General features: G+C 53.7%; 1 protein-coding gene and 1 long non-coding RNA gene across 5 annotated transcripts in view; one reads left to right on the top strand and one right to left on the bottom strand.

Moving 5' to 3' along the window:
- PPFIA4 (PTPRF interacting protein alpha 4) overlaps positions 1-17,842 on the top strand; it is a 46,861-nt gene continuing 29,019 nt past the window's right edge. For all 4 annotated transcript variants that reach the window (XM_021377173.1, XM_021377174.1, XM_021377175.1 and 1 more), the window contains exon 1: positions 1-16. The gene's annotated coding sequence lies outside the window, so the exon portion shown is untranslated. The remainder of the gene's footprint in view (positions 17-17,842) is intronic.
- On the bottom strand, positions 5,337-10,461 carry LOC110388193. Its single transcript, XR_002432816.1, has 2 exons — positions 10,404-10,461; positions 5,337-10,062 (listed from the first exon to the last, which is right to left on the bottom strand). It is a non-coding gene; the product is annotated as an uncharacterized LOC110388193 (long non-coding RNA).

The following is a 17,842-nucleotide window of genomic DNA, read 5'->3' on the forward strand; positions in this document are numbered from 1 at the left end:
GCGACTTCGGCGCTCGGTGAGTGCGGGCGGGGCCGGGCCCACGCCGCCCCGGGGGATGCTCAGCTCTCCGCGGGGCCGGGCAGGGGATGCTCAGCCCCCACTCTGCATCCTCCACCCGGTGGGGCTGCCCGGGGGAGCCCTCCTCGTTTTGCCACCCCGAGGGATGCTCTGCATCTCCCCCGGGGCTGGGTCGGCCGGGCTTCGCTCCCCGTTGTCACCACCGGTGGGGCTGGACTAGGGATGCTGTGCCTCGCCGTGGCAGGTGGGGATGCGCTGCCCCCAAGGGCCGTGTGGGAATCGGTACTGCGGCTGGGGAGAGCTTTGTCCCACCCCATTGCTGCTTGGAAGGGGTCTGTGAGTCAGGGGTGTGCTGAGCATCCCTGTTTCCCTTGGGTACAGTCTGAGTCTGGGGGTGTTGTCCTTATCCTCGGGATCTACTGTCCTCTTGGCATCACCCGTAGGCCAGGAATCTGAGCCCAGGGATGGCTGTGCCCCCCATAGCTGGGGGCTGCCTGATCCCCACTGGATGTGTGGGCAGGAGGGGTGAATAGGTGGCTAGACCTCCCCCACAGCTGCAGGGTTTTGGGGGGCAGCAATTCCTGCAACCCTGGAGTGGGGAGTGGGAGTTCTCTGCTTTTCCAGCTGCATTCTGCCCCAGGCAGCCCCCCACTGTGGTCCTAAGCTATCCCTTTGCACCCCCGGCCCCCGCTTTCCTACCGTATGAGCGGACATCCTGATGAGACCAGTCTTTACCTGTGGCCTTCTGCTCTGATTTCCATGTGCCGTGTCCTCCTGCCTCCCTCAGTGTTGTCTCCAGCCTGCAAGCATCCACTCAGGTCTGGATCAGCCCTCGAGCATCTGCCTGGCACCGAGCTCGAGGCTGGACCAGCTCATGGGGAAGCTTGCGGGGATGGTCCTGAGCTCAGCACCGGGTGGATGTTCACCCAGCCTGGGGCTGGATCAGCCCAGTGAGCATCCAGCCAGCCTGGCTGCTTCCAGCTGTGCTCACACTGGTTCCTATCCTCCTGTCAGCCGATGCTGTCTCAGTACAGCCGTGGCAAGCTGCCTCCAGACACTGTGATTTCCTCCTGAATAACACCAGCCCTTCAGGGCCTCGTTTATCCCGCAAATTGCATCATTATAACCGCAATTGGCTTAGGAAGATAGGTTTTGTTAAAGCTGTGCAAAACCTTCTGGGGACGCCCCAGTTTTGGCCAAGTAGGTGCTGGCAAAATATTCGCTTAAGCTCATTTTCCACCATCTGCTTATATACTAGAATGAGGTTCTCCTGGTGGGTTTGACACCATGGCACTGCACTGCGAGCTGTTACAGAGGCAAGGTGTCAGCGGGAGTTTGGTCCCTGGATGATTGTGCCTGTGTGGTTTAGGAGCTCCGTGCTTGTGGTGCTGCCTGTAGAGATGGAAAGCTGGTGTGTCTTTGTGGCTCCAGTGCCCTGAGAGTCATGGGTATCTCTGCTCTTGAGGATGCTGCAACACGTAGGTCCCTGTGGGCATCTCGGGAGAGTGACAGTTGGGAGGAGGGACTGATGTCCAGGGTCTTCCTGGAGATTCGTCACGGATCTGCAGGAGCAGGTGACTGGTGCTGGTGCCTAGTGATGCTCAGGTGCAAGGATGACTTTGTCCCTTCCAGCAGACTTCCAGTCCCTTTCTGCCTGGCCCTGAGGTTGTCCAGGAACTCTATCACTGGAGGACAACAGAGAGTTCCAAATTGACAGGTTCCTGAGGCATTAGTGGTGGGACTGCTGAATGGCTTTGGCTTCCTGGGTGGCTGGGTCAGCTGTGGCTTGGCAGATGTGGGATTCAATGACTTGTCTGTCTCCCTGTGGTGTAATGGCTTTGCAGAGAGCACAAGTGGGTCTGGCCCTGCACTGGGGGGTTGGTCTGGCTGTGCCTTGGTGCAGCAAAGTGCAGATGCTTGAGGGATCAAACCTGCTGGAGATTTGGGTCTCTGCCTTGTTGATGATCTCAGAAGGTGCCTGGGGTAAAAAATCACCCTGAAAACCTCCACGTTGAGGGCTGCTATGCCAGCCTTGCCTTTTCTGGATGCTGAGGGAGGAGTGCAGTGGTGTGAGGAGGGGACTGAACACAAGCTGGGGGTGGTAGCTTGCGTGGTTCTGGGAAACTGAAGGGGGACTCGGCCCTTGCAGCTTCATGGGGTGCTTTGCTCAAATGGGGACCTGACTGGAGGTGCTGGTGCAGGTCTCCACTCTTAGGGACAAGGGAGCAGCTTTGGCATTTGTCTGTCCACTGCCTGGGAGGTGCCACTTAGTGTCTTCCAGGAACGCAGAAAGCTTCTGGATTCGTCAGCAATCCTCAAAACCTGGTTTTACAACTAATTTCCTCCTAAAGACCACGTCGGTGAGTCTGAGGTTCCCCAGATGATTCCCAAAAGTGAACTGGGAGGTCTCTGGGCTGGCAACTGGAGGATTCTTTACCTGTCTTCTCTTCCAAGAGTGGTTTTAAATGCAGTAACAACCCCCAGGTTACCGATGCTGTGTGTGAGAAGTGTCATGCCAAGCATGGGTGCTCTGTAGGTCCAAGCCTTGGCTGGGCTCGGGAGCTTTTGGTGCACAAAAGGGCCACTCTGAGCAAATGGTGCCAAAAGGCCCGGAGGTGGGTGTGCATGTGGGTGCACAGTGCACTCCCACGTGTCGGCATTTGGGTGCTCTCCTAAGAGATGGCATTTGGGAGGGAGGCAGGGACAAATGACGTGAAACAACTGCAGCTTGTAGGAACGGGTCTTGAGCAGAAGTAGTGAAATGATTCAGAACCCTCTGCTGTTAGAAAAGTTGCGCTGATATAACTGGGTTTTAACTTGGTTTGTGCTGTGGTCGAGCAGGTTGAAATGCTCGTGGGGACATTGTTAAGCCATCAGTTTAGGTCGCATGGTGAGGAACACCCTAAGGAATGAAGTGGGTTTTCATCTCTCTCTGTCATTTTTGTGCAGAGTTGTGCTGGAAACAGCCCCGGCTGCCCCTGTACCGCACCACAGTGCTGTGGTTTCCATCCCACAGGTGGAAGCACCCTGGAGCTGGGTGCCAAAACTTCTCCAAAGGCACGAGGGGCCTGACTCTATCTCTTCAAAGTCGTCTTTCCTTTCCTGAATCTCCATCCTGGTGTTTTAAATCAGCTCACAGGTCGCTGTCTCCAGTGCGGTAATCCTGCAGGACTGACAAGGCTGGAATTTGTCTGAAATGCAGATTTTTTTTCAGCTCCCATTTTTCAATTTCTTCCATGCTTCTCTTAGCAGACGCAAGGATGCACCGGCTGGGTGGCTGCCTTTAATTGCATTAAAAAAAAAAAAAGAAGAAGAAAACAAGCGACAAATGAGAGCTCTTTTTCCTCATCCTCCTGCCCATTGCAAATGATTTCCAGGAGAGGGCAGTTCCCAGGGCGTTTTGCTGCTTGATGTGGTGCCTCCCTCCTCTGCAACCTCCTCAGCAGCATGCAGCTGGTTCCTTTGAATGGAAACGTGCAGCAGGGAGGGATTCTCTTGGCATTCAGCATCCAGGATAGAGAAGCAGTGGCCAGGGCACTATGGACTGCCCAGGGGAGAAGGGATCTGCCCCACATTGCTGGTTTAAAGCTTTGTTTTTCACCCTTTCTCAGTAGAATGAATTGTCTTCATAACTATGGTTGGGTTTTACCTCTCCTGCTAGCATCGCTTACAATGCAGATAATGTGCTGGGGCAGAATGTGGTGCCCAGGGGGTTCAGTAGCCAAGGGGGAAGGGCTGTGCTGGGCATTGGGTGGTGGGAGTATAGGAAAGGGGCGATGCTCAGCCATACTGCTCCCCCATTGCTTACCTCTTCAGGAGCCTCGTGAGTGCGCTGCATCCTGGGATGGAGCCTCTCCTGCCAAAGCCTGGCCCTTCTGGCTTCCAAAGTCAGGAAGGGTGTTTATAGCCTTGCCAAGGCATTAACATATGTGTCATAAACCTGATCCGAAGCCCTTAATCTTTCTGGTGGTGCCTGGTACTATTCTCTATCCAAGAACTTTTGGTGCCAGGGGTTGCAGACAGTGAGGAGAAAGATGGGCTCGTACAAAGTTTACACCCTCAAACATCCAGTTAATCTTCCCTGTAATCCAGGGCCTGGCAGCTGTACTTACTAACCAGATCTCAGCCTGTTTCTAGCTTCCCCCCCTCAAGCATATTGCAGGAAGGAGTGATAAAAGGTCCAGGGGTTATTTTTGGCTGTGGCAGATTTATTCACGCATTGATCAGCCAGGAGAGGAAGTTATTCTGGTCCCACGCTGCCCCACATACACATGAGTACCTTGTGAGAGTGTGATTTCTCCAGGTGAGGTTGCGAGATGACATTCACATTTTGGGAGTGAGCTCATAAAGCACCTGGATGGCTCAGTGTCCTGGGAGCCTGCCCAGGGAGTTCAAAGCAACCAGTCCCACAGCCAGGGTGTACAGGTCTGTGCTCTCCTGTCCATGGGGGGACGGGTCCAAACCCAGCATCCCTGAGGTGAGATGATCATGCCTTGAAATCCTAGCACCATCCATGGGAAAACCTGGCCAGGCTGTGGGTTTGCCCCGTACCTGGGTTTTGGTAGCACACTGGGCAAACCTAATGACCCTCAAGGACCCGTGGCAACCAAAATGCTGGGGGCTGCTTTCCCACTTGGAAGAGCTGGCTGTGCTGAAGAGCTGACGGGTGGAAGTCCTGGAGGTTCAGATGGGATCCCAGATCTGCCTGAGAACAGTTGCTGTCCTGGCTCCTCATTGGCGATGCTGTGCTGGATGCCTGCATCTTTGGGACGCTGAGGGCAGAGCGAGGGCTCTGCAGTTCCCTATCATTGAGCACAACAACATGGCTTATCTTAACCCTTTCAGTGTTTAATGGTAAGCTGTCCTGACCAGCAGGCTCATCTTTCCTGATACAAGCTGTCTTTCCTTCCAGCCCAGGTACAGAAGGGGTTTGCTGCCAGCATGCCTGGGACGGTCACCAGCGACAATTGGCATTTTCTTTGGCAAGAGCTGAGGGTCCATCTCTTTGGCAGTGGGTTGAGTTTTGGGATGTATTTTGGATGATGCAGAGGTACGACATCAGGGAGGAGTTTCCCTTCCTGGTCCCTGCTTCCCCAAAGACCCCCAAGTAAGACACCTCACCGCACACAGAGCAAAAGTAATAAATGTTCATTGACCCTGAAGATTGACAGAGCTGTTGCATGACTTAAACGCCAGATCTCAAGAGCAGAATTTCACCCTTCCTAGCATAACAGATGTCCTGTACCGAGCCATGCAGCAATACTTAAAAAAAAAAAAAAAGAAAGAAAAAAAAAGGTGGCTGTACAATAGCCAAGTCATTTGAGAATTAAAGCGCTGGTATTTTTAGGCAGTGGAGTACGTGTGGGAGAGATCTCAAAGTGCAGGCTGATGCCATTTGCTGCAGGGCAGTTAGAATTAGATTTATTGACGACGTGTGATTTGAAAGCGACACCAGCGTTCATGAAGAGCCGTGCAGTGATCAGCAATGCTGGGGCTTATTTCGGCTTCATTTTAGGAGACAAAATTTCTTTATATACATGCAAACACAAAGGAGATGTGGAACGATAGCCATTTCTGCTTGCAGAGATGCTCTGATTGCCATCTCCAAAAATGATCACTGCAAAACTCTTGTAACTAAATTAACTACAAGCAGATGATCAAATGAAAACCTCTTTTTTTTTTAATATGGCAGCCCCAAAGCAATGGCAACAATCCAGTGATTATCATCCAAGTTTTGGTGCTGGGGAGGAGGAAAGAGAAATCTCTCTCCATCAAGCAGCAGCTGTGGCACACGTGGGGGTTTGCCTGAGCCTCTCCTCCCCAAAGCATGAGGTGCTGCAGATCATGCTCAGGTGATCTGTGCTTTCCCCTTTCCTCACTCCCCCGTCAGCTTGGGTTCAGGCTGATCCTCTGGAAGAGGCAGCTTCCAAGCACAGACAGTGACACACGTGGTACATCTGGGAGGACTTGTGGGCACAGGACAGGTGCTGGTAACACTGGTACCCAGAGCAGGCTGCAGCAGACTGGCAGCGCTGGGAGGACGCTGAGATGACAGTGGCTGCTGTGACAGCTTTGCTGTCTCCATGTCATGCTCTGAAGATGATGGTCTGAGTTCAAGAGAGTCCATCCCATGTGCAGCCACAGCTCCCAGCACCCTGCCTGCCCCGACCTTGCTCTGACAGGGAGACGTGTGCGGTTTGGCTGCTGCTGCTTGTTCTTTTACAAAAAGTGAATACTGTCAGATTCAGAGCAGCTCTGGCCATATTGCGTGCATATTAAAGCAGAGTTGAGGCAAGGCTCGGCATGCGTTTGCCTGCTTCCAGCACTCGCTGGGTTTGTTCGTGTCAGGGTCTCCCCTTGGGGGTGTTACCCACAAACACAACTCACGGGGAAGCAGCAGAGAGAGATGCCAAGGGAGGCTGAGCCACTCCTGCCTGCAAATCTCCTCGCTTCGCTGCCTGCAAGATGCCAAAGAGGCTGGGGAGGGCTTGCTCATCTCAGCAGCGTGAGCAGGAGAGGGACGTTATGTCTGTACTGGAAGAACCAGAGCAGCTCTGGCTGTGCCTCCTGGGCTGGAGCTGCCTTCACTCTGCTGTGGGAGCCAGAGAGCCCGCAATGCTGCGTGACACCAATCCAGCCCACACACTCCTCTCCTCTCCCTGGCCATCAGCCTTGAAAAGCTGGGGCCACATCAGGCCATGCTCACCTGGTGTGGGCACCAGCTGGGGCTCTGCCTGGCTGCACATGCTACAGCTCAGCTCCTGGGGTGGTTGGACAGCACCTGGGGGTTCATCCCACTGCTCATGGGGAAGCTGGAGGGGCTGCTCAATTTGCTTCTCAGCTCATGATTCTGGCAGGTGTGGGTTCCTGGCTGTGTTGATGGTGCTCTGAGAAAGCAAGGTTGCATCCACGTGTAGAGCAGAGACGTCACATCACGTTATGGAGCCAGCATGGCCCAGGGCTGGTAATGCTGCACAGGATGCCTCAAAGCACAGAGGTGTTCACCACAGCTCTGTGGGGCTCACTGATCTGCATGGGACAAGGCTGCCATGGGGCTCCCCATGGCTGCTGCCCTCCTCACTGCACAGCCCCGTGTGTTCCTCCAGAAGTTGGCCCTCTGCCGTAGGCACTGTGTGGCTGTCAGGGGCCAGCAGAGCCCTGCTTGGATGCTTTCTCCCCATCCCACTTGTTCTCCAGCTGTTCAGCTTCCCATCATATCCCTGTTCTCATCGCTCATCATCTCTCCCTAGATAAAGGCTTTTTAATAACATCTGACATGTCAGACATTATATCCTTTCTTCCACTTCAATTTTCTTCCTGTTCTTCATAACTAGGAAGCCTTTCTTTGTCCTCAGCCAGAGGGGAGGTGTCTGTTATTGCTGCTGTTATCTTATTCCAGGAGGTTTTATCGGGTTAATGAATATCCTCTCTTTCTCTTTTGTGTCACTTCCACTCCCATCTTCTTTAGCCCAGTTTCTCAAAGAAAGGAGACGAAAGGGCTTGTGTCGGCACAGCCTTTTCTCTCACCCCACTCACTCTCAAGTGTGATGGTCTCATAGCAAATCCAGCAGGATAGAGAGCTCAGAACTCTCCCAGGCCTGTGACCGCTGGAGAGGTGAACAGACACAAGTGATGCCTGGGCTTTCTGCCCCCCAACCCTGTTAGCTGGTAAACAGGCTGCATCACCCAGCTGTTTTGCTGCCCAGCTGCTTTTTGTGTGCTCAGGCAGGGAACCAGAGGAGGAGGGCTGCTCTAGCCGCACAAATAGGGTATTAGGCTTGTTTTGAGAGACCTGGGCTGCATTTCTAGATGCAGACTCACACATGGCTGCGCTCAAGGGCTCTTCTTGCAGCATCAGGAGCTGCAGCTGGTTTAAGCTGCTGCGCGGTGAGCTGCAGTGACAGAGGAGCCAGCAGAGATTTCCTGCTGCAGCCCCAGCTCCCATTGCAGCAGGGAGAGGCAGCAGCGCTTCTCCAGCGACCGCTGCAAAATCTGCTTCCCTGGCTGTAGCATGGGAGTTGCAGCACTACTAGCATGGGAAATCCTGCAGCTCCTGCAGTCAAAAGCTCACATGCTTTGGTGGAAAAGGACCAGAGGGAGTCTCGGTGTGTGGCTGGAGTTCCGCAGCAAGCAGTGGGGAGCCTCACATGCTTGTCCTCTCCTTCCTTGGCATGCCATGGGGAGCGGGGTCATGTCAGGCTCTGAGGAGCTTGCTGCAGCCTCGCAGCATGAAGGTGTTCAGCTCGGGTCTTGCAGAGAGGAAGCAGCTTGCCTCTTGGTGATTTAGTCAGAAAGTGGCTGTTCTGTGGGTGAGTTACTGCTCATTGGCACCAAGTCATGTTGTCAAGCTGCTCTCTGGAAGTGTCACTGTTCCATGTCCTTTACTCTGCCTGTGTCTGCTATTTCTTTTTGGCAGCTGGTGCTGCAGTTCTGTCTTGCCTTCATCCCTGAGGCCTGGAGCCTTGCTGGAGCCTGGCATGGCCCCTTCCTGGTCCTACTGCCCAAGGAGGAGGTCTGGCTTGCTGTCAGGACTCATGGCTTATCTTCTACCTGCTCCCACTGTCACCTGCCTTCCCCTTGCCCCTGCAGTGCTTCCCAACAGAGGGCTGGCTGGGAGGCTCCAACATGGGCAACAAATGGGGTCCTCATCACGTCCTCTGGCTCCCTTCTTCTCCTTAGGGATCACCAGCCATGCCATCCCACTAGAAAGAAGCAGTTTGGGGTCTTACCTTACAGTTTATCACTGTCTCGTTCTCACTCTTGGGCTCTCCACCTGCTTGTGGTCTGCTAGGTAATGAGGCTTGGTGACAGGAGGACACAAGCAGCCATGGTCTTGCATCATGCAGGCACTCAGTGTGCATTTCAGAGCTAGGCTTCTTAATCCACTGTGAGATTCGGATAAAGGGATGAGAAGGGCTTGACAGTGGCCCCTGCTCGGCAGGTGCTTGCGTGGTTTCTCTTTCCAGGAAGTTTCAGTTTTCCTTTGTGTTTTCCTGCCTCTTTTTTCTTTTAAATGGCAGCGAGATGGGCACTGTAATTGAGGAGATCCCAGCAGAATAATCCACTGAGGAAGCTGCTAATTTGAAGACATGTCTGTAATAATTAAATCATTATCTGGAGGGAAGTAGAGAACAGATACCCAAAACGGGCCTAATTAAAATCCAAACCCAAGATGACTCGGGCCCTGGGCCAGAGCACATCATAGTCTGTTGGGGATGTCTTCATGTGTAATTGCTTTTCAGAATGTCATTCCCACCAGAAAACCCATCTGTTCACCTCCACAAGGTGAAGGTTGACCCAGAAGCCCTCTTGTCTTATCTCAGGTTCCCCAGAGCATATGGAACTAGAGGATGACCATATGCTTCACATGGGGCATAGGGGATGGGGAGACCCAATCTGTGATGATATTCAGTTCTCAGGACTCAGGAACTAGATTCCTCCATGTCTCTAGAAGATTTGATCCTCATCTTCTTACATCCCTCAGGCTTGGCAGAGGCCCTGATGCAGATGTTAGCAAGGTGAAACACAGCAGCAGGTTTCACTTCTAACAAGATGGCCTTGATTCACCGTGTGACAGCAGGGAACGGCTTACAGCTGTCCAACCCAAGCCCCTTCCAAAATTAGATAAGATGAATTGGTTTATTTCCTTGTGCAGACAAGTTCAGGGAGCTCTGTCTGTTAGGCATGCACATCCTGGGCATCGTGCATCTGGTGTCCCTGCATTGCACTGTAGGTAAAGGTCATCTCAGGTGGGCTGATGGCTGCAGGGACATCTGAGCCTGGGAAGGTCAGAGCAGGGCATGGTGCTGGAGCCATTTCTGCCTGGATGAGCATCCCACCAACCTCTGGCACATTGTGTTTTCCCCTGTCTTGCCTAGAGGGACTGCAGCATTGCAGCATTGGCAGTGCAATGGTGACATAGGTCCTGGAGGCAGGCTGCTTTGGGATGAACCATCCCTAGGCCGTTGCTGATGGAGCTGGCTCCACTTGGACTAACATCTGCCGGAGCTGGGCACTGCAGGATGTCTGGGATCCAAATCTGTGCTATAAAGAAGACAGAAGCTTAAAGCTGCCTGCAAATGTGGTAATTAAACTCACTAAAAAGCATCTTAGCTGCTGTGCTTGGTTTGCCTGTAGAAAGAAACTGAAGGGAATGACATTTCTGGTCCTTGCAGGGCTCCTGGGGTGCTGCTCCCTACCTCGCTGTGTTGGCCAGATGCCTGTACACTCTTCCTCTTATTCCTGAAGCTCCTTTTGGGTTATGATGGTGTAATGCAGTGGAAAGCACAGCAATGACAGCAGAGCAGCAAGGTCCCAGGAGCAAGCAAGGATTTGCTCAAATGCAACAGCAGTGGGCACAGAACTAAGGAAAAGAAGCAGCTTACCTTCAGAAGACCTCCAGTAGGCAGGCATCTCCAGCAAGATCCCCTCACCTCCACTGCCAGCCCTTAAATGAGGTCTGGGAAGGGCTGGACCCTGGCTCCACCCCTTCCCATCACTCAGGTACATTGCATGCACCTGAGCTCCCCTGGGCTGGCCCTGCCTTCCCCCCAGGTGCCCAATCACTGCTTCAAGCCACGTCTTAGCATTTCCTTTACAGGTGGTCTTAAAACAGAGTTCACAGTGTCCCACAAACCCACCTTGCTGTTGCCCCAGCTCCACATGCATCCTTTCAGCTTGCGAGCCTTAATGCGCTGCTTATGTTGAATAGAGAAGGCATGCAACATCAGATTCATCCTCATCCCTCCTCCAAGGATTTTAAGGCTTCCTGCCCTCAGGGATCAGTATGGAAACCCCCTCGTGCCCTTTGGGGTGATGGAAGGAAATATGATGATGGCACGGTTGGGGCCACAGCCACCGCAGCCTTTGTGGGTGACCCTGCACAGCTTGAGTCCTGCTGACAGGACGAGGGCATGGGCTGCAGGGCTGTCCTTGCAGGACTCTGAGTGGTGGATATACACCCAGGCTGCCCCGGGGCGCACTGGCAAGGACACAGATCTCACTGTGTTAGCTTAGCTCCACGGAGCTGACATTTTAAGAGGGAGGGAGTTGGAAATTGAGCTGAACTAATGCTCAGTGCTGCTTTTTGTGATGATAAAAGCTCAGATGTGAGCTCTGTTGGCACAAAGGAGAGCCACTACCCCAGTGCAAACCACGACAGTCCCCATGCCTTCTGGAGCAATGTCACATTAGTTCCCTCGATTTGAAGCTTGTGCTGCTTTTCAGTTCCCCACTCTCTGCTCATACAGCTCTGTGCTGAGCTCCACCACAGCAGGTGCTGGTGTAGAGGACTGAGAACAAAGGCACCACTGGGACTGTGCCAAGCAGGATAGGTGCTGGGACCACTGGGAAAACTTTCCCAGTTCTGCTTGACTGGGGATGGAGTTGACATGAGTTGGAGTACACTTACTTGTCCCTTGCTGCCCTAAAGTGCCAGCACCATCTTCTGCCTCTCTGGGGACATCTCAAGGGACCAGTTGCCCTGTGGCACCTCTATCCCTGATGGGTTACTTGGAGATTGTTAGCTGGAGCAGGGGGTGCTGGTTAACAGAGAGAGAGGAAGAAGGGAGTGAGAGGAGCTGGGCAGAGCCCTCGGGGCTCTGCTGAAAGCTGGTGACGTTCACAGAGCCTGATTTATTCTTCCCCATCTTCTCCAGAACTTGGGATCTCTGGAGGAAGCCGGGCTGTTACCATTTCCTCCTGGACTCCATCCAGGAGGAGTGAGCTCCAACTGGAGCTCTTCCCACGCTTGGGTATTTTTGAGGTGCTCTGTGTGGTTTCTCTGGTGGCTAATAAGGATTGAGCTGATTCCACTGTTCTCCTAAGGGACAGTGATGAGGATTTCCCTTCTTGACTCGGTTCCCAAAGCACAGCACCTTTGGGATGTCCACTTCAGTGGCATGGCGAGCCAGTGTCACAAGACATTTGGGGATGTGCAGCGGCAGAGCCACCACCTAAAACTCCTTCTTGTAACAAACCAGGCTTGAAATGCACGGCGCTGCCTGGCTGGGGCCGGCACGTGGTCCCTGTGCTGTGCCTGCGAGCTGTGTGCCAGCGAGCTCTGTCTGTGGGCTAATCGTGTTTAACGAAGAGGGTGGATTGGAGATGTGTACTTGCTCAATGTGGGTTAGACAGAGGCAGACAGAGCTCCAGTGTCTGTGCCTTGCCCCTGGCCGCCTTTTAAATGTCACTGTCCTCAGATGTCCCCGCGCGGCTGCTTCTGCCTGTGTCACTTGCCATAAACCGCAGGGATGCGGTGCCAGGAGCTGACACCTGGCTGCCTGCATCCTCTCTGCCTTGCAGGGCAACCTCGAGGTCATTTCCACAGAGCTGTCCTTGCGTGGATCCGGCCCCGTTATCTTGGTGCCCGATTGCACTGAGCTGAGCATCATGTTGGGTCCCGCTCCCCACCAGGGAGCGTCTGTAGCTGGGTGAGAAGCGGTTAATGTTTGCTCTGCCATCAGCAAATTGATTAAACAACCTGCTGAAGCGAAAGCCAGGAGGAGAATGGTGTCAGCCTGCACTTCACATAAGGAAGGGAAAGCAGAGGGGATGAATGCAATGGGAGCCCCCACATCCCTAGTTACCAAATTGTCCAAGATGGCTGGGGTCATCCAGAGCCTAATCCAAGACGTTGGTGTTCTTCTTGGGCAGGAAGAACTAAAACCTCCCACGTTTTGGGAGAGTGGAAAAAAGTGGTGTCCTCATGCAGCTGGGGAAACCCCTGGATGTGGAATGGGGGGCACAGGGAAGGCTTGGGGTCTCACTGCTTCTATCTCTGCTTGTGTGCTAAAGTGGCAGTGAAGTGCTGAGCTCTGGAGGCTTCGCAGTGGTGTGGGTCATGCTCTTGGAGCTCTGCTTTTCCCATTCAAGTTGCATTGGCTGTGAAACCTCACAGGGTGAGATTGAGGGATGTGTTCCCAAGCCTGCCGCAGTCCAAACCGGAGCCAGCAGCACTGGGCACTTCCCCAGTCTGCCCGCTGCTAGCTCTGAATATGTGCCAGTAGTTCCCAAATTTCACATTAAAAGCCCAAGTTGCCACTCTGGCTCACTAATTGCCTCCCTGGGCTTTTCCTCAACACCACTCCAAATGTGCAGCCCATGCTCAAGGTGAGGATGATGCTCCTGGGTCTGGAGGAGGTGCGCTGGGTTGTGTTTGCAGTTGGGTTTCCTTCCAGGCTGCAGCCTCCTGTGTCCTCGGGTCTGTGCCACAAGTCCCAGCTGCTGGCTGTGACATGGGTGCCGGTGCCTGGCTGGGTGATGAGGCTCCTCTGTGCCTTTTCTCAGGGCTTTGCACCCCCCCTCCCCGTGCAGATTTCAGCAGCTCCCTTCATGCTGGCAGCTCTTCCCCTGTTGCTGAATAAATTAGCACACGTGGGTGCTGGTTTGGCAGTGAGGAGGACAGCCCCAGCTCCGGGGTGTCAGGCTCCTGAGTGAAATAACTCCTCATTGCAAATGTCACAGTGGGAGAAGGGATGTGCCCATGGCAAAACCCCACATGAAATCACGGAAAGTCTCCAGCCACCACTCTGAGTTCAGGCTGCAGTCAGTGTCACTCCTTTGGCTCTGTCCTTCAATCCCTGTTGGTGTCTTTACCCCAGCAGTCCCTTCCCATGCCAGATTCCTCCTAGCGACAGGCAGGTTTTGCCTTTCTCTTGGGTCAGTTGGGGACAGGTAGCCCAATTTGCATCCAGAATCAGGGAAATTAAGTCAGGAACCATAACATGACTGATGTGACGCTCTCCAAACAGCAACATCCTGCATACTGGCACACGTGGCTGAGCTCAGATGTGGTGCCAGCCCCTGCTGGGGTGCTCACCATCCTCTGCACCACGCATCCCATGTCTGCCCCGGAGGACGTGGCAGAGATTTTGGCTCGTCGTCTGATGAACTTTTTGTTGCGGAACAATGGTGTTTCTGCACAATGGTGATGAGCAGGTGGCTTTCTGAAAATACCCGCTGGAAGTTGTGTGTAATGCCTCCCCTCCCACAGGGAACTATAAATATCAGTGGAATACTAACACTTACTTACTGCAAAGAAGCAGCTAGATCTGGACATCTTTCCTCCCTGTTTCTCCTCTGAGTTAGCAGCTTGGAGCAGGCAAAGGCTGAGGATGGGAACAGCTTTTTGGGTTTGGGGCAAGCCTTCAGAGCAGGTAGAGCATTAAGGTAAGATGCTGGGAGTCGCTGTCTTCTTACTGCTTGCAGGATCCTTTGCTTATGCTTCAGAGTCACTCCCTGCATCCCTGCCACCTCCAAGACAGGGTCTGAACCCTGGGGATGCTGCCCAAGCATCCTGTCCTGACGCATCTCCGGCAAGGGGCAAGCTGGGCTCTGTCCCCAGGGAAATGAAGGACGCCTTGCTGCAGTCACGGGGACCTCAGGTGACTTCTACATGTGTGTGCAACATAAAGCCTCCACTCTGATCCCAGTGCCTGCCAGGGAGTGGCACTGGGACCGGGCAAGAGGGCAAGCACCATTGCACCACTTCTCAATTACACCCACAGCACAGATCTCAGCAGTGGTGACTCTCCACGTGCAAAACCATCTCACCCTTCAGTATGTGAATCAATCTTTTCCTGCAAAAAAAATTGGCACCTTATTTCGAACCAGAATGCCCCATTTCCCTGATTATCCCCGGGTGTCCTGGCCACAGGCTGTCCCTGGCAATGGCCAAGTACCATCTGTGCAGTATCTGCTGTCAGCGGGGCCGCAGTGTGGAGTGTGGAGGTGCCACCAGCAGATGGGCCCCACTGTATATTGGGTCTTCTTTGTCCTTCTCCAGTTACAGGAGGTGCTGGAGGCCACAGTGTACCCCAGTGGTTCCTCTGAGGTGAGGGTGTAAATGTAAGGGACCGTTAGAGCTGCTGGGACGAGGCTGGATCTGCTGGTTTTCTTACTGAAATGAAGATTTTTCCCACGTGACCTCCAGAATGGAGAAGCCAGGGGCTTGAGTTTGTGCATGGTGCTGCTAAGGCTTGTGGAACTCACAAGAGACCTGTGGAGCATATAGATAGGGGCCTGTGCTGAGCATGGTGAGGAAAGGAAGGATGGAGAGGGGCCCTTGGAGCCCATGAGGCTGGAGAGGGACGTGGGGAGCTCCTTGCAGGGCTCAGCCAGCTGCCTCCAATGCGGACAAACCCTGTCCAGACAGCGTGCCACAAGCAGCAGCTCTCCTATGGGAGAAATGCCTCGGGAGGTGACATCCCAGCTCACAGCCTGCACGAGCACGTGGCAAAGGCATCTCAGACACCCGCCGTGGGGAAAGATTTCCATCTCTGAAAATGACAGTTTCCACTGTTAAGCCAGGGCATTTCAGCATCGCGTTCGTCTCATGCGCAGGAGTAATCTCCATTTTCTCAGCCTGTAATTACCAGGTCTCCCAGTGAAGGTGGGCCCTGTGGCAGAGCTGCGGATGAAGATGTCCCCACTCCATGAGCGGTCCCGTGGGTCAAGGCTGGCTGCTCCGAAGCAGCGTTCAGCTCCGGCGAGGCTGGGAAGGACTTGAGCCATCAGCAGGATGCTTGCAGAAATGTCAGGATATGCCCCCGGGCTCCATATAATCACATCTAATCACAAGGAAAAGGTGAAAAAAGAAGGGCTGCGAGGAAAAGCCTGCAGCAAAAGAGCATCGTCCTCCTTCTTCCTCCCAAACGTGGCCCGGGAGGGGGTCGGCGTGGGGTGCTGGGGCAGCGTGGAGGGGAAGCCACCCTCCCCCAGGGCTCTGTGAGCAGCGGGTGCCGGTGCGGGCTGTGCCGCGCTGCTCTCGTGGGGGCAGGTTGGGCAGCTGACGAGGATTTTCTAGGAGCGGAAAAGATCAAACTGACGTTTTTATGGGATGATCAATCTCCGCGAGCTTGTTGCCTCCGAGGTGCGCGTTAAACCCTCTTTGCCAGCTGCCTGCTGGGGTGATGATCTTGCTGACAGAGCCATGGAGGGTTTTTTTTTTTTGGTTTTTGTTTTTTTTTTTCCCTTCCTTTCCTTTGTCAGGGCTGAGATGAGAGCAAAGCTGTTCGGAGGAAAACCACAAGCCTGTCTCTGCCTGCGTGGATAGATGCTGGGGGTGCTTCTTTCCCTGGTATAAGAGGGGAAGGCAGGGTGCTCCCTGGGCCACCCGTGGGGCTGTCAGTGAGGGTGCTGGGTGAGTGCCAAGCATCCCACTGCCAGCTTGGCTTGCCACAGCATCACACCGAGCAAATAACCAGCCCAAGGGCAAAAAAACAAGCCCCTGTTCTCCATCAGCTGCTCCGCATCTGGGCTCTGTCATTGCAAACCAGCTTCTCCGAGCAGGCAGTGCATGGCTGTGCTGGTTTGCCATCCCAAAATGTGGGGAGAGGTAGTAAAGAAAGCACGTTTTCACCGGCAACAAACCTGCTTCCAGCAAGGCTGTGCCTGGCAGCCCTGAGGGGCTAAAAATACCCAGCAAAAAAAGCTAGAGCTGCGCAGTGTCTGTTTTCTCAGCTCACCAGCTGTCTCCTCGCATCCCCACTCCTTTACCCCATGATTATCCCATCAGATAAGGCCCTCTAAACCCGGGCAGTAGCATTTACGTAGTTTTAGCAGATACAGTCGAAAAGTTGAGATTTGCAGGCAGTATTTTGCGAGCAGGCTTGGCCCCCTCTGACATCCAGCAATAAAGGGCTGGAGTCGCAGGCAAGTGTGCAACACATATGGGTGATAATGCACACCAGTGGCCTCAGGAAGCTTAAAAGTGACTGGCTGGGCGTTCAGGTCTGCTTGAGAAATGCTGAGCTTCAACATGGAGGAGAAGGTGCTTGGAAATGAGAGGTTTTCTATTCCTGTTGAAGAATGGAGAAAATCCAGTGGTTTGAAGCAGTCTGTCCTGAACAAAGCCGCCTCTGGGGGGTGTGAGCTGGCAGTTGGGGTGAGCTCCTTGCAGACGTGCATGTCCCTGTGTCAGTGCCCATCCCTGCACGCTCCCCTTTTTGTTGTTCACCAAGCATACTTCAGCCCCGACAACAGCAGGTATCAAACCCAGCTTGGATCCGGCTTCATCACTCAGCATCACAGCTAAAACCTTCACAACAGAAGGACCCCAGATGACAGTCCTTCTCTTTAGCTGCACTGCTCTGGGGACTATGGTTTTGCTGTCGCTCTGGTTTGGAACAAGAGCCATAATGACCGAATCCAGAAATAACGCAGAAATAATCACACCCAAGTCTGCGGAGTGGGAGGATGGATGGATTCAAAGGAGCTGACTTCTCCTTTCCTCAGCTACCATCTCAGCTGCTCCAGCAGGATTTATGTTACTGGATCCCATACTAAATCATGCTGGGCTGAAGAAGTGTCAGTGTGTGTCTGCAGCGGTTATGGATATGACCGATGCCTGCGCTGTGCAGGGAGTGTTTCCCAGCCCTGAGATGTGCCTAGCTTTCAGCCAGGAGCTGGTCACACGTGGCTGAAATGTTTCCAGAGCCGTGCTTGGAGGTAACAAAGCATCATCATGGATTTAGCTGCTAGAAACCCACTGGCGGAGGGATGCTGGTGGTGCAGTGGTGTCATGGGGCAGCTGTAGAGCCCTATAAGACATTCACTAGCTGCCCACCACCTGTCCGTGCACTTCAGAGGGGTTTGGGCAGTGCTTTGTGGTGCTGGGAAGGCTCATCTCTGCCTCTCCAGCTGTCGAGGTTTGTAGCAGAACTTATGTCATAGTGCACGTCCTCCGTAACACCTGTGCCTGCTGGACTAGGAAGATGAACCCTTGGGTGATGCGTGGGGGAAATCTGGACCTACCTCCTCCTGCAGCTGTGAGTCCAGCCCCTTGGATTCCCTCTATGGGGTACAAGGAGCTGCCATGGCTGTC

Source organism: Numida meleagris, chromosome 25, assembly GCF_002078875.1.
Source record: "Numida meleagris isolate 19003 breed g44 Domestic line chromosome 25, NumMel1.0, whole genome shotgun sequence".
NCBI lineage: Eukaryota > Metazoa > Chordata > Aves > Galliformes > Numididae > Numida > Numida meleagris.